This window comes from Callithrix jacchus, chromosome 9, assembly GCF_049354715.1.
Source record: "Callithrix jacchus isolate 240 chromosome 9, calJac240_pri, whole genome shotgun sequence".
In the NCBI taxonomy this organism is placed as follows: Eukaryota; Metazoa; Chordata; class Mammalia; order Primates; family Cebidae; genus Callithrix; species Callithrix jacchus.
The window spans coordinates 3229463-3243211 of record NC_133510.1 but is presented as its reverse complement, the minus strand read 5'-3'; positions in this window follow the sequence as shown (position 1 = coordinate 3243211).

Sequence of the window (13749 nt, the reverse complement as noted above, 5' to 3'; positions counted from 1 at the left end):
TCATGTAATTTGTGAAGTTGAAGATTTGGCAGTTAAATGGCTTAACACGTTCTTCAGATTCACAGCCAGTCATCAAAAAGGCCGAGCGTAGGAGTATAATGCCTGTTTCTTTGAATTATAGGGCACTGGATTGTGTTCCAGTATATTAATTTTGATTTTTTCCCCTATTTTTAGGGATGATGAATTAGGGCTTTGGACAATGTAAGAATAAAGAACATTTCTTATCTATTTTGCAGTTCAATCAGTAAAGAAAAAAATTTTCTTTTTACTGATTCTAAGAGGTTATCAGACAAAAATCTTATGATAATTGCCATCCTACTTACCAAAGGGCAAAGCCCAGGGCTATGATCTTATGGACAAGTCGTCAGTTTTGAAGAGACTGAGATCAATTTGTATAATCATTCCTCTAATTGTTTTATTGCGATGTTTATTTTTTCCAAAGAATTGAGATAAATGGTAACTGGTACTACCTATGAGCAAATTAGTTACTTAACCTAATTAAATACCATACATTTCAACAAACAATGTCATTCCTTCAGAGGTGCAGTTTTAGCAATTGAAGTGAAATATTTCAGTATGCCTGAAGTTTATGTCATGATGCATTCAAAAATGATTCAATTCTTCTCACTAAAAATGCCTTCTATTTCACACATTTCAAGGTAAACACCATTGTGGGTTGCAGGGTCTTGTGATGGTTTCCAAGGTGATGTTGGTTTTATCTTTGAGGCAGAAAGTAACTGTCGCTGTGAATTGACTAAGCTTTCTGTTGTCAAAGGTTACTACGATTTTTATACCACCCGGCACGCTAGTAAATGTTTCTCTCCTCATTATCACGTCAAGGCCTTTTTAATATTGCTAATGCACAATGAAAATGTTTATTCGCTTTTGGTTTGGATGTTTGTGAGCGTGAGTGATTGTGGGAATCAAACGTAGTTGTTAAAAAAGGGTTTTCACTGATGAATAACAAAATCCCTCAGAGCTACGGGCACATGTATTTTAAAAAGGTACATTTATTTGATTACCACCAGTCATTGGTAGTGTGTTCCAGCTGCTTCCCCATTAACTGACTTAAAAAAATAGTCATTAAACCAAAACGTCTCCAGCTTTCTAAACAAGACTGAGTTTTATTTAAATATAAATTCAAATTTGTAAAGTATTCTTAAAATAATCATGTTTTTAGCATGTTGATTAACTTGGATTGTTTGTTTTATTGCTTTTTGCAAGGCGGAAATAAATATTTTAAATATATGGCAGAAAACCGACCTTGAAAACTCTTAAATGACCCATTATTAAAGAACTTACTTTTAATGATTAGACACCAAATTTGTTTAGATGTATAGTTCAGAGTTTTCTAAAATATGAAATTCCCGCGGCTTGACTTTCCTGACAATGATGGACTTGTTCTAACCAGCTTTACTTGAATTTCTTTCTAAGTTGCTTTCAGGGCAAATGACTTAAATCCCTCACTGTGTTGTTCAGATTGACAGCAAATGATGACTTAACCCTGAGAACCCTGGTGCCGCCATTCTGGCCTCAAGTCACCCTGAGATAGACATACGGTTCACTTTGTCTTTTCTGAAACCGTGAAAACTGTAGTTCCAGGTTATGTTCTCCCTGCTTCAGAATAATAATCTGCCTTATCGACTGCCTTCATGCATGAACCTAGCTAGGAAGCATTTCCCACGATTCCTTTAAAACTAAATTGGGAATGTGTTCTGTCAGTGGATATTCATTTAATGCTGTTGTTATATTTGTTTTAGAAGTGAATTTTCACAGGAAACTTGCAGTATTTCCCGGTAGAATTTAGGTCTAATTTCATGTAGATAATTATTCCCGCCTCTACTTTTTCAGTAAGTGTGCAAAATGGAACACACAATTACTTATTTGTACTCCAGGTTACTAAATAGAGTTTCAAGCCAAGAGCTTCTAGCATAAAGCAGGCTCTTTTGTTAGCATTTGAATATGGAAGCCAGACTATGTGAAGAGTATATTTTGAGATTAACAATGTTTTGGAAGCACTTTTAAAAGAAATCTTATGACTACGTTTACAACTCTCAGGCTTAAACCAAAGGACTTGCCTTGCTGAAGAAGATCTCAGAGATAAGAACACATAAAGCCTCAGTGGTAAATCAGTTTGACATAAAAAACGTTTCAAAGTATTTAAATTCAGTTTAACTGGGTTTTTCAGTTTACAGAATGCCCAATGCTTTGTTTAACAAAACATTTCATGATATTTGTCTAAAGTTTCAGTAGACAGAAAACCAGAGAATAAGAAACATGACTTTTGAAATTTAGAAAATCAAATCAATAATTTCTTAGCAATTTTAATGGAAATGAGTATTTTTAATTTTCTACTTAGAATCTTTAATGTATTCTCAACAACTTTTATAATAACTATAATATTTGAGATTTTGGGGGGTGTTATATTTGAAAACTCTCCTAAGGCCATTGTGGCATAGATAGATGTATCTCTCTCTCTCTTTTTCTCTCTAGATATGGGTAGATAATTACTTATCTCATATATAAAAGAGATGCCACATACCTCCTGGTTGATCACTTTCAAAATTAATTTAGAAAACTTAGTTTAAAATATGGGTTTTGATGATAGCCTATGGGCCCAGAAATGTTATTTATATGTGTGTGTGTGTGTGTGTGTTTAAACACATGCAATATATATGCTTTATCTTAGAAAATATCCTTTCAAAAATATAGAAACTTATAAAACTAAAGTTACTTTGAAAGTGTACGTTTTTAAAAATAACATAACAAACTATCATTCAATTTATTGTGTGTTAAATCCACATTTCAAATAAGACACGATGAGTTTATATTGTTTTGTGATGTCTCATCTAAAAGAGAAAAAGGAGACTAAAAGAGAGGATAAGGGTTTTGGGGGCGTAATGGTTCTCAGTCCCCAAAAGTCTGGGTGAAATTTTGACGTTCTAGGGTTAGTACCTGAGCAGGAGGCCCTACTTTCTTCTAGACTACCCACAAGATTGACGTGATTCTTCAAACCTTATTTCTCTAGTTCTTGTGATCCTTGACTTAACATCAATGGTCAAATTAAATTCTTTAGGTCAGGAGAAATAGAGATGGCCCTTACAGGCATCCCCCCAAAAAACAATCTTAGTATTTTTTGGGGGGGGAAATATCAAAAACAAACAAAACAAAACAGGAAAGCAGTATCACAGATGGTAAAAGAGAAAAAGCTTTCTAAAAAAAAAAAAAGTAAAAATTTCAAGGGTCAAATATGATAAAAAAGCAAAAAAAAAAAAAAAAGGAAGAAGAAAGTCACAGAATTGGATTTGAGGGTCATTAGCAAGAATTTTAGCAAGAATTTTCTAAATCTACAAAATGATATTTCAGTCATAAGTACTTATAAAAATTTTGATTAGATGGTATAATGTCAGTAGGATAGAATAGCCAAAGCAATGCTGATAGAAAGGCATTTAAAGGTATTTAGGGCCTGGGGCCAGGTGTGGTGCCTCACACCTGTAATCCCAGCACTTTGGGAGGCCGACACAGGTGGATCACTTCAAGCCCAGGAGTTCGAGACCAGCCTGGGTAAAATGGTGAAATCCTGTCTCTAATAAAATTACAGAAACTAGCTGGGCATGATGGCAAGTGCCTGTAGTCTCAGCTATTCTGGAGGCAGAGGTGGGAGGATGGCTGGAGCCCAGGAGGCAGAGGTTGCAGGAAGCCAAGATTGTGCCACTGCACTCCAGCCTGGATGACAGAGCCAGACCCCATCTCAAAAAAAATGAAAATAAAATGATTCTTTATGGGCAGAACATAGAATATTTGTTAAACTATTTGTTAGAGGAGTTTTAAAGAAAAGGAAGATAGAAAGAAGAATAAATAAGAAAAAAACATTCATTTAATGAGCCCCTACTAGATGCTGGAACGAAATATAAATTGGATAAATGGTAAAAATAAATGAACCTATTTCAAGACGGAAAGTATTTCTGAGTTGTCTGTACTCATTTCTTACTAAGAATCTAGTCAGCAATTGGGGGAAGATCAATATATAACAAAAATAATTCATTTATTCAAACTTATTTTTGTTAGTTTACAGAATAAGAATGCAAATGTCTTAGATTTCATATCCAGCATTTAGCAGTATATTTTTAAGCGAGCTGGAAAACCTGCTGTTTCTGGGATAAATAAAATCTTGCGAATGAAAACTCAAGATCAAGTCATCAGTTGTGCGAGGTGGTGGTTCACACCTGTAATCCTAGCGATTTGGAAGGCTGAGGCAGATGGATTGCTTGAGCTCAGGAGTTCAAGACCAGCCTGGGCAACAAAGTGAGACCCCGTGTCTGCAGAAATAAAGGAAATTGTGCAGGTGTGATGGTGCACATCTATAGTCCCCTCTACTTGGCAGGCGGAAGGGGGAGGCTCACTTAAGCCCAGCAGGTTGAGCCTGCAGTGAGCTATGACCCCTGACTCTATCAAAACCCTGTCTCACAAACAAAAAAGAAAAGAAAGAAAAATTTCACTATATTGCAACAAATGTTTTTGTTGGCAAAAGCAATTTTGATATAGACAAAAGAGTCCTCTCCTACAGTCTTACAGAGGTTTTTTCTCTCTAAAGATTTATATTCTGGAGGCCTAAAACAGAAGTGAAAGTAGACTGAATTCTTTTTCTTTTCCTCTTTTCTCTTCTCCCTTTCAACCTTGTCACCAAATATTTATTTCTGGGCACTGGGCTAGGTGCCATGGAACGAGAGATGAGTAAGACATAGTCCCTGCTACCAAGAGGTTAATCGTCCAGTGGGAGAGAGAGAATAAATTTAAAAAAGTGAATAAAATGTTGGGGCTTTTTCGTAAAAATATGTACCTATGGGGGAAAAGAAAGAAGCAGTTAGTTATAGATTTAGTCTGCTTTGTCTCTTTTGGATGATAAGATGATTATGGACTTGTATTTGCAAAGTGGACAAAGTGAAAAGAGTGTCCCAGGCAGAAGCAACGACACAAACAAAAGCAAAGTCTCAAAATACCAAGTGTGTGCAGAACATGTGAGTCATGAGCAATGTGAGCAGCCCTGTGATACAGCAATGCTGGGAAGGAAAGAGCGTGGTCCCTTTAAATGATATGGACATGGGAAAGGAAGTGCTGGGCAAACAAGGATGTGGTCCTGGGTTAGGGCTGTACCCTCAGGGACCTAGGTGAGGTCAGGTGCTCCTGCTTTCCTGCTCAAAGGTTGCTTTTTCCAAGACCACTCTGGCCGGCCAAGCCCCTTTCTCTTCCCTCCCACTTCCCTTACCCTCCCCCTTACCCTTCCCCTCCCTCTTCCCTTTCTCCTCCCCTTTTCCCTTTCCTCCCCCTTCCCCTCCCCCTCTCCTTCTCCACCTCCTTTCCCTTCCCCTACCCCTCCCCTTCTTCTCCCCTTCCCTTCCCATTTCCCCCTCCTTCCCCTTTCCTCCCTTCCCCCTTCCCATCCCCTCTCCCTTCCCATTCCCTTCCCCTTCCCTTCCCTCCCCTTCCCGCCTCCTTTCCCTTCCCCTTCCTCTCTCTCCTCTCTTTTCCCCTTCCATCCCCTTCCTCTCCTCTCCCCTCCCTCCCACTCCTCCCTTCTCCATCCCATCCCACCCCACCCCACCCACCCCATTTCTGACATCTTTGTTGTTTGTCCTGGGAAAGCCTATGCTGGTAAAAGGTATTTGGGCCAATTGGGGAAAAGGAAATTTTTTTCTTTGTGTGTCTACTTATCCATTCAGCAAACATTTACGTAGTACCTGCATTCTGTCCCTGGGGAAATGAAGAGAAGAGGCCCCGATTCATGCCTTAACTTGAGTATTTGACAGTGTAGTAGGGAGAAGATGCAGGAGCTACTACTATCAGTGTAGCCATTCCATAATGAGGGTGTACACGAGCTACAGCCTGACAAGTAGAGGACAGTAAATACTTGCCGTCAGACTTCTACAAAAAGGAGTGTTTTCTGTGGGGAGAAGAAATTAGATGGAATAAATACATTTTATATTCAAAATTTCTGACAAATTAGGGAACCTGGCATTTTGAAAGAGAAACAAATGGCTTAAACAACATGAGGACGATGAGGGGTGAAGCCATTTAAGGTAAGTGAGGGCCAGACTTGGAGAGGACTTCATGACAAAACTTTTAAGAACTACGGCCTGGTCAGAACTGCATGTGCGGAGGGAAGGAAAGGAAGTAACATTAGTCGAGCATTTGTGCTAGCGCCGTAATGGCGATTTTTACCTTACTATTTTTCTTTTTTTTAGAGTGGGGAATCTCTCTGTTGCCCAGGCTGGAGTGCAGTGGTGCAGTCATAGCTCACCGCAGCCTCGACTTTCTGGGCTCAAGCAATCCTATCGCCTCAGCCTCCCCAGTGGCCAGGGCTACAGGCACACGCCAGCATGTTTGGCTGACGTATGTACGTATTTATTTATCTGAATAGACAAGTTTCCCTATGTTGCCCAGGCTGGTGTCAAATTCCTTGCCTCAAGTTCCCCCCGCTTGACCTCCCAGAGTGTTGAGATGACAGCCGTGAGCCACCACACCAGGCACGTAATGACCCCTTTGGATATAATGTCTCAGTACGATGCAGTGGGAGTAACACAAGTTTGAGTCCAGACAAACTCGGGTTCAAGTCTTAGATCTTCTTCATTAATTTTAAAAGTTGAGCCAATTCCTTAAGTTCTTTGAACTCATACCCTCTTCATAATGTTCACCGCATAACCTGCAGGCTTGTTATAAAGAACAGATACGAGCTGTACAATGAATGACATAGTAGGTGTAGCTGTATTATTACCGCTGGTAAACATTGTCAGAGCCAAAATCCAAAGCCATGCTTCCTTCTGAAAAACGCCTTCACACAGACCTAGTCAACAGGAGGCTGCAGCCCTTCGGACAGAGTGCTTTGTTCAGCAGTGAACACACAATTCCTTCTGGGTGCACCGAAGCTAACCCCGGGAATCACATGGGAGACGTGATCTGACAGCTGTGTTTTTCTCTTAGACTTACAGCAGCGAGGGTGAGTGTAAAAAATCACTTTTTACCACCATGAAGCATGAACCAGCCAAGAAGTAAAGTCAGAACAGGAGGAGGCAGGGTGAGGAAAACGAGAGTGCATCCTAGTTCAGCTGCACCCAAGTCAGCACAAGCAGTGAGCTTTTCTTAGGTGAATAAGCTGAATACCAGTAATAATTACAGTAGCAACATTAACTCGGCTTGCACTGAGTCTTCAGTCACTTGTATCCAGTAGTAAACTGACTAATCCAATTGTAACGAGCAGCCGAGAAGCTCACTCTGGAATAGCAATAATGAAGAGTTTGAAGACTTGTCATCAGTAAGGGAAAGAAATTGAATATGAGGAAGTGAAGACAGTCCACGTAGATTGCTTGTTCTAGAAACTGATCTATGTTTAAAACATTAAAAAGGAGAAGGTTCAGTAGCTAGAGTGGAGGCAGAATCGAGGAAGTATTTATTCCTAAGATGGGAGAGACTCCAGCGTGTTGTGCACAAAGGGGAGGATGTCGGTGGAAAGGAAAAGGTTGACAGTGCTGAGAAGAGAGTGGATAATTCATGGCAGAGATCCGGGCAGACACAGAACGTGATGACTATTTCTGCTGCCTTGAAATCTCTAGTAACGTCTAGGGTCTACTCAGATGGTAAATTTGACTAAAAGTGTTCAATATTTTTATCTTATACATATATAAATATTTTATAAATATAAATATAAATATTTTAGATGAATAAAATATATATTGTATAATATATTATTTATTAAATACATATATAATAGCATAAATATATATATGAATTTTTTATTCATATAAAATAAAAATATTGAATATATATTTATATCCATGTATATTGGCTTTTCAGCTTGTGTAATATTTTTATGTCTCCTCTAATCTTGTCTACTGTCTTAAAATCAAGTGAAGTCTGATAACAGCCCTCTGTCCCCACCAAAAGCAAATAAACACAAAAATAAACAGAGCTAAACTAAACTTCTCTATTCCAACTTGTAGAAATCTTCATGGCCAAAGAATACCCCAGGATAACCAAAGGCATCTCAGAACAGTCCTTTTGCAGGCTTTCAGTTTCTGCTTTACTTTTTTTGCCTGCAATTTTGCACAATCAAATGCACAAAAACAATGGGAAAGGCAATGACGTCAAACGTAGGAAAGAAATGGCAGAAATCCAGTGGGAAAGACAGGCCCTCCGCATTTGGCAGGAGCCCTTATGGGAGGCAGTGGCTCTGCAGAGTGATGAGTCACACTTGAGCAGAGGCTCTGGAAGGCATTCGTTTGGGAGAAGGCTGGAGAGCTCCCTGAAATGTGGGAGGGCCTCAGGCCATGAGCAATGTGTGTGTAATCACAGAGACAAAGGAAACCCTGAGATCCACAGACCTTTCAGGAACCAGCAAACTGTCCCTAGCTGCTCTTTCCTCCCTGGTGGGTGTAAAAACACAGCCCTTCTGTTTTAGTGAGAAAACGTTTCATGAGGATCACTTCTTAGAAAACTTCATCTGGGCCAAAGAATGTAATATGAGTGTAAAATATGTAAATAGATAAAGCAAACCGTGACTCTGAAGAAGAGATTGATCTACTCAAAGGTCAGTTGGGCCACAAAATTAGTGAGCTTGACAAAGACAGGACAAGAGATGGCAGAGAAGAAAGCTGTGTGTTTAACTCTGAATCAATTAACAAAAACAAGTAAGTGTCTGACTGGCAGCAAATTAGCTAACATATGGACGAACTCTAAAATAACCAGGCATAGAACAAAACCTAACGTAAATATCACACTTACCTATTCAGTGGTATTGAAAATATCAAATGCCTTGTACTATAAATCCAAAGCTCCCAATTCTTATGCTGGCAAACTGCTGAATATTTAATATCTTTAGCAGTGGAGGGCCATCTTTTTAAATAATGTTAAAAATAAGTATAAATATCTATATACATAAATGACAGCTATGCTACTGATCCTGTACAAGCACAGTTTCATGGTTTCCTATAACTTTAAGAACAGCAGTAAAATTCCAATTTTGTATCAGTGAATTACATTATAAGCTGGTGATATAGACACTTGATCTTAGCCAATAGGCCAAGAAGCAATAGGCTTGTGATATGGAATAACATGACTCTTTGTTACACTGTATGTTCCGATTTGGCTAGAAAATAAAAAAGAAGTGAAGTTTTTACAGGCTGAATTATCAAAATGTCATCCAAAACCCCACAAATTGGTTTTCATGTGAAATGCTATGAAATAAGGAAAATTCTCTGGTAGACAGCGCTGTTGAGTTTGTCAGCTGGTTTATGAAGTGTCATGTGATAGAGTATTGTGTTTCTAAAGCATGAAATAGTAGATCAAATGCTTTGCCTATTGAAGGATAGATCAGTGCTGGGTCATCTAAAATGGATTAAAAAACAGTGTAGCGGCACTTGCGCGATAACGTCAGAATCCAAGTTCAGAGTGCGCCGAAACATCTGCTGACTTCTAGCCGTTATAATATAAAGCTTATTTTTTCATTTCAAAAGACCAAAAAGTACTTGAGATGAGAGGAGGGAAATATCTGTCTTCACTTCGGGAATTACGGTGAAGACACAAAGCCCTTACAACACAATTGGGGTGAGACGACTTGAACATTTCATTATTCTACTTTTTTTTTTTTTTTTTTTTGAGACGGAGTTTCGCTCTTGTTACCCAGGCTGGAGTACAATGGCGCGATCTCGGCTCCCCGCAACCTCCGCCTCCTGGGTTCAGGCAATTCTCCTGCCTCAGCCTCCTGAGTAGCTGGGATTACAGGCACGCGCCACCATGCCCAGCTGATTTTTTGTATTTTTAGTAGAGACGGGGTTTCACCATGTTGACCAGGATGGTCTCGATCTCTTGACCTCGTGATCCACCCGCCTCGGCCTCCCAAAGTGCTGGGATTACAGGCGTGAGCCACTGCGCCCGGCCTGTTCTACTTTCATTTGCCTAGGAGAATAACCTTGACACTAAATTAATATAGAATAAAATGGAAGTTTCTACAAAGTGTAAACATCTCTATCCTGTGATGAGAGTGATGTCAGCAAAACCAGTGATCTGAGGCCACCGTGAGCTATGGAAGGACGTCCTCTAACGGCAATGGAAGAGGGAGGGCTGGCTCAGCTTTGACTTACACAAACTGCTAGAGAAGCGTGTTCTGTGCCTCTCCTGCCATTTGAAAGGCACGCGTGTACGTGAGAGCTGACTGTGTCCATTCTCCCTTTGCAGGGTAATTCCTGGCCTTTTGCCTGGTTTACTTTAGAGTCTGTATTATCTCATTATTTATCTTTTTCTCCAACGTCCTGCCCTGAAGAGCTTTTCCTGAATGTGATTTTTTTCTGCCTCTGTCTTCAGTGTTGGCCATGCACACATCTAATAAAGAATGTCAAAGCATTACCATCAAGGGTGTGATAATAGTGACTTTTGCTTGGAGACGGCAGCCGATTAAAGCAGCATATCTAAGGAGGCCTTTTGAAAGACTGAAATGCAGTTTCCCCATTTTACAGATGAAGAAACTGAGGTATTTTTTTAAATGGAAGCAATAACAATTTTAATGGTCAGACGCCAAAATGTTAAGGCAAATTAGAAGAGCTGACAATGGCATCTGCTATTAACTTTGTAAATTAAATGAGATTATTTCCATTTGCTGCTAGGTGCCAGGGCTGGGATTTGACCCCAAGCCTGTCTCTCCTTCCAAAGTCTGTTCTTTACCATATCACACAATGCTGCCTCCCCACTGACAAGATACGTTTATTATGTTTTTAAGTAGTAGATTGCTTTTATAGCATTTTTATTAACTATTATTTTATCCTCAAAGAATCTTTTCAGTTTAATAGGTATTATTAACTTTTTTTTTTATAGAAAAAGAAACGGAGGCAAATGAAGACCCACTGACTTGCTTACAAAGGTTAATCACATTTTGGGAAATAAAATTCAGTTCTTTCGTGTTAAAAGACTGTGCCATTTACATTAACTCGGGTTGTCTGTTTCAAGTGTTTATTTTTGGATAACCCCAAAGCAGTTAAGGTCAATGATATATGTATAGGGATTTCCACAAATAACCACATAACTCTACGTGCCATTACTGAGGCTGTAGGTAAGAGGTACTATTATGCACTGTAAAGAAAAATACATTTCAGTGTTTCCTGAGAGCAGGAACCCTACATCCTCAACAACTCATATAGTCCCTTGGCAAATAGTATGTATACAATAACTATTTTTCAGATGAATGAAGAATAACATCCACAGAGCTTGTTAGTGAGGATAAAAATGCATAGACAGCATTCATTTGCAGTTGAAATTGCAAGCTTCTTAGCTTGTGTGTGAGGCCCACTGATGAAAAAGAAAGAGGATACAGGCCGGGCGCGGTTGCTCACGCCTGTAGTCCCAGCACTTTGGGAGGCCAAGGCGGGTGGATCACGAGGTCAAGAGATCGAGACTATCCTGGTCAACATGGTGAAACCCGTCTCTACTAAAAATACAAAAATTAGCTGGGCATAGTGGCACATGCCTATAGTCTCAGCTACTCAGGAGGCTGAGGCAGGAGAATTGCCTGAACCCAGGAGGCGGAGGTTGCGGTGAGCCAAGATCGCGCCATTGCACTCCAGCCTGGGTAACAAGAACGAAACTCTGTCTCAAAAAAAAAAAAAAGAGAGAGGATACCTCCTCTCAAAGAGCTTCACTGGGAAAATACGGTCTGAGAAATAATTTTTAATTTGAATATGCACATAATTCAAATTCATCTATACACTAAAAATTCCGTAAGTGGTGTATACACTATTCAGTGGATACACGAAAAATGGCCTTATGTCCCTAAGAATTTGTTAATTCTTTCAATCAATAATTAAACAAATTTTGTGGAGTGTCTACAATGTGTTAGTCATGGTTCTAAATAGTAGAAAAATGGCAGTAAACAAAATAGAGAAAAATGCTTTTCTCATAAACCAAATATTCTAGTATAAGAAGTGAGAATGAACAGAGTTAACTATATATTATGTCAGAACAATGAAGAAGACGAAGCAGGACGTTAGTACTAGTGTGTATGTATGTGTGTCTATATGTAAGTGTGTGCAGTTTTAAATACGATAGTGTAGGAGGCCTCACACGTAAGATGACATCTGACTGAGGATATGAGGGAGGAAAGAAAGATGTAAATATCTGTGGACGGGGAGGTGATGGGAAAACGGACTCCTACATGCAAAGTTCCTACGGTTGGAGTGGAGTGCGCTTATGTGGTTGGGAAAGAGAAAGAAGGGCGGTGCTGGGAGAGGGAGCACGGTACACACAGTCAGGGTGGTCAGATGAGGGTAATACAGCACCTCACACATGATCGCAAGGGCTCAGAATTTTCTCGGCATGGGAAATCGTTAGTGGGCTTTGAGCAAAAGAATGACGTGATTTAATTTGTGCTTCGTAAGAATTTCTCCCACAACTGACTATTTTTTAAATGGAACAGGGCCAGGAGTAAAAGCTATTACAGTGATCCAGGCGAGAGATGATGGCAGCTTGCTAGATGTTAGCAATAAAGTGGTAAAACGTGGTCATATTTTGATCTGTAGTTGAAGGCAGAGTGGCCGAGACTTGTCAAGGGACCGGAAATGGGGAGAAAAGAGATTACTCAAGGGTGACACAGAGGTTTTCAGCTTGAGCAACTGGTAGGGTTGAGTTGCCGTTTACTGAGATGGGAAGGACTCGAGAAGGAGATTTAGGAGATTAGGAATTCAGTTTGGAGATGTAAAATAGGACGCTGGGTATGTGAGGCTGGAGCTCGGAGGAAGTGCCCAGGTCTGATGTCTACCTTGGAGACTCATCAGCTCATCAGCATATAGACATTGTTTGAAGTCTTGATACTGAATGAGCTCACCAACGAAAGTCCGCTTGGGAGATAAGGGAAGTCCACAGATCAAGCCATTGTGAGAGTGAGGATGAACGCTGAGAAACAGCACCCAGTTAAGCAGCAGAGAAAGAAGAATTTAATATTTAAAAGCCAAGTTATAAAAGTGTTTTAAGGATATTGATCAGTGGTGCCAAGTGTTGCTTAAAGATCATGGAGGTGAGAACAGAGAACTCATCAAAATAATTAGCAATGGGAGATCATTCCTGACCTCAACAAGAGCTGTTTCAGTGGAGAGATGAGACCTCTATGTGGTATGGCTCTTTGTACTCACCCAAATCTCACTGGAGTTGCAATCCCCAATGTGGGATGTGGGTCCTGATGGGAGGTGACTGGAGCATGGGGCCAGCTTCTTGTGGTTCAGCATCCCCCCTACTTGGCACTGTCCTCACAATAGTGAGTGAGTTCTCATGAGATCCAGTTGTTTAAAAGTGTGTAGCACCTCTCTCGCCTCTTGCTCGTGCTCTTGCTCCCAGCATGTGAAGCATCTCACTCCTCCTCTGCCTTATGCCATGATTGGAAGCTCCCTGAGGCCTCCCCAGAAGCAGAAGCTTCTGTGCTTTTTGTGCAGCCTGCAGACCCATAAACCAATTAAACCTCTTTTATTAAAAAAAAATTAATTACCCAGTTTCATGTTTTTCCTTTATAGCAATACAAGAATGGACTAAAACAGGGCCTAAAACCTGACTTAGATTGGGTTAAATAGAGAATAAGAAGAGAGGAATTGAAGGCAAAAAATAAATATACAATTATACAATTTTATATTTTGATAAGAGAAGAGCCAGTGGGTTAGTGAAGAAGACAGGATGTGTCCATGTGAGAATACCTACCAGCACACCTAGGGATAGTATGACCAC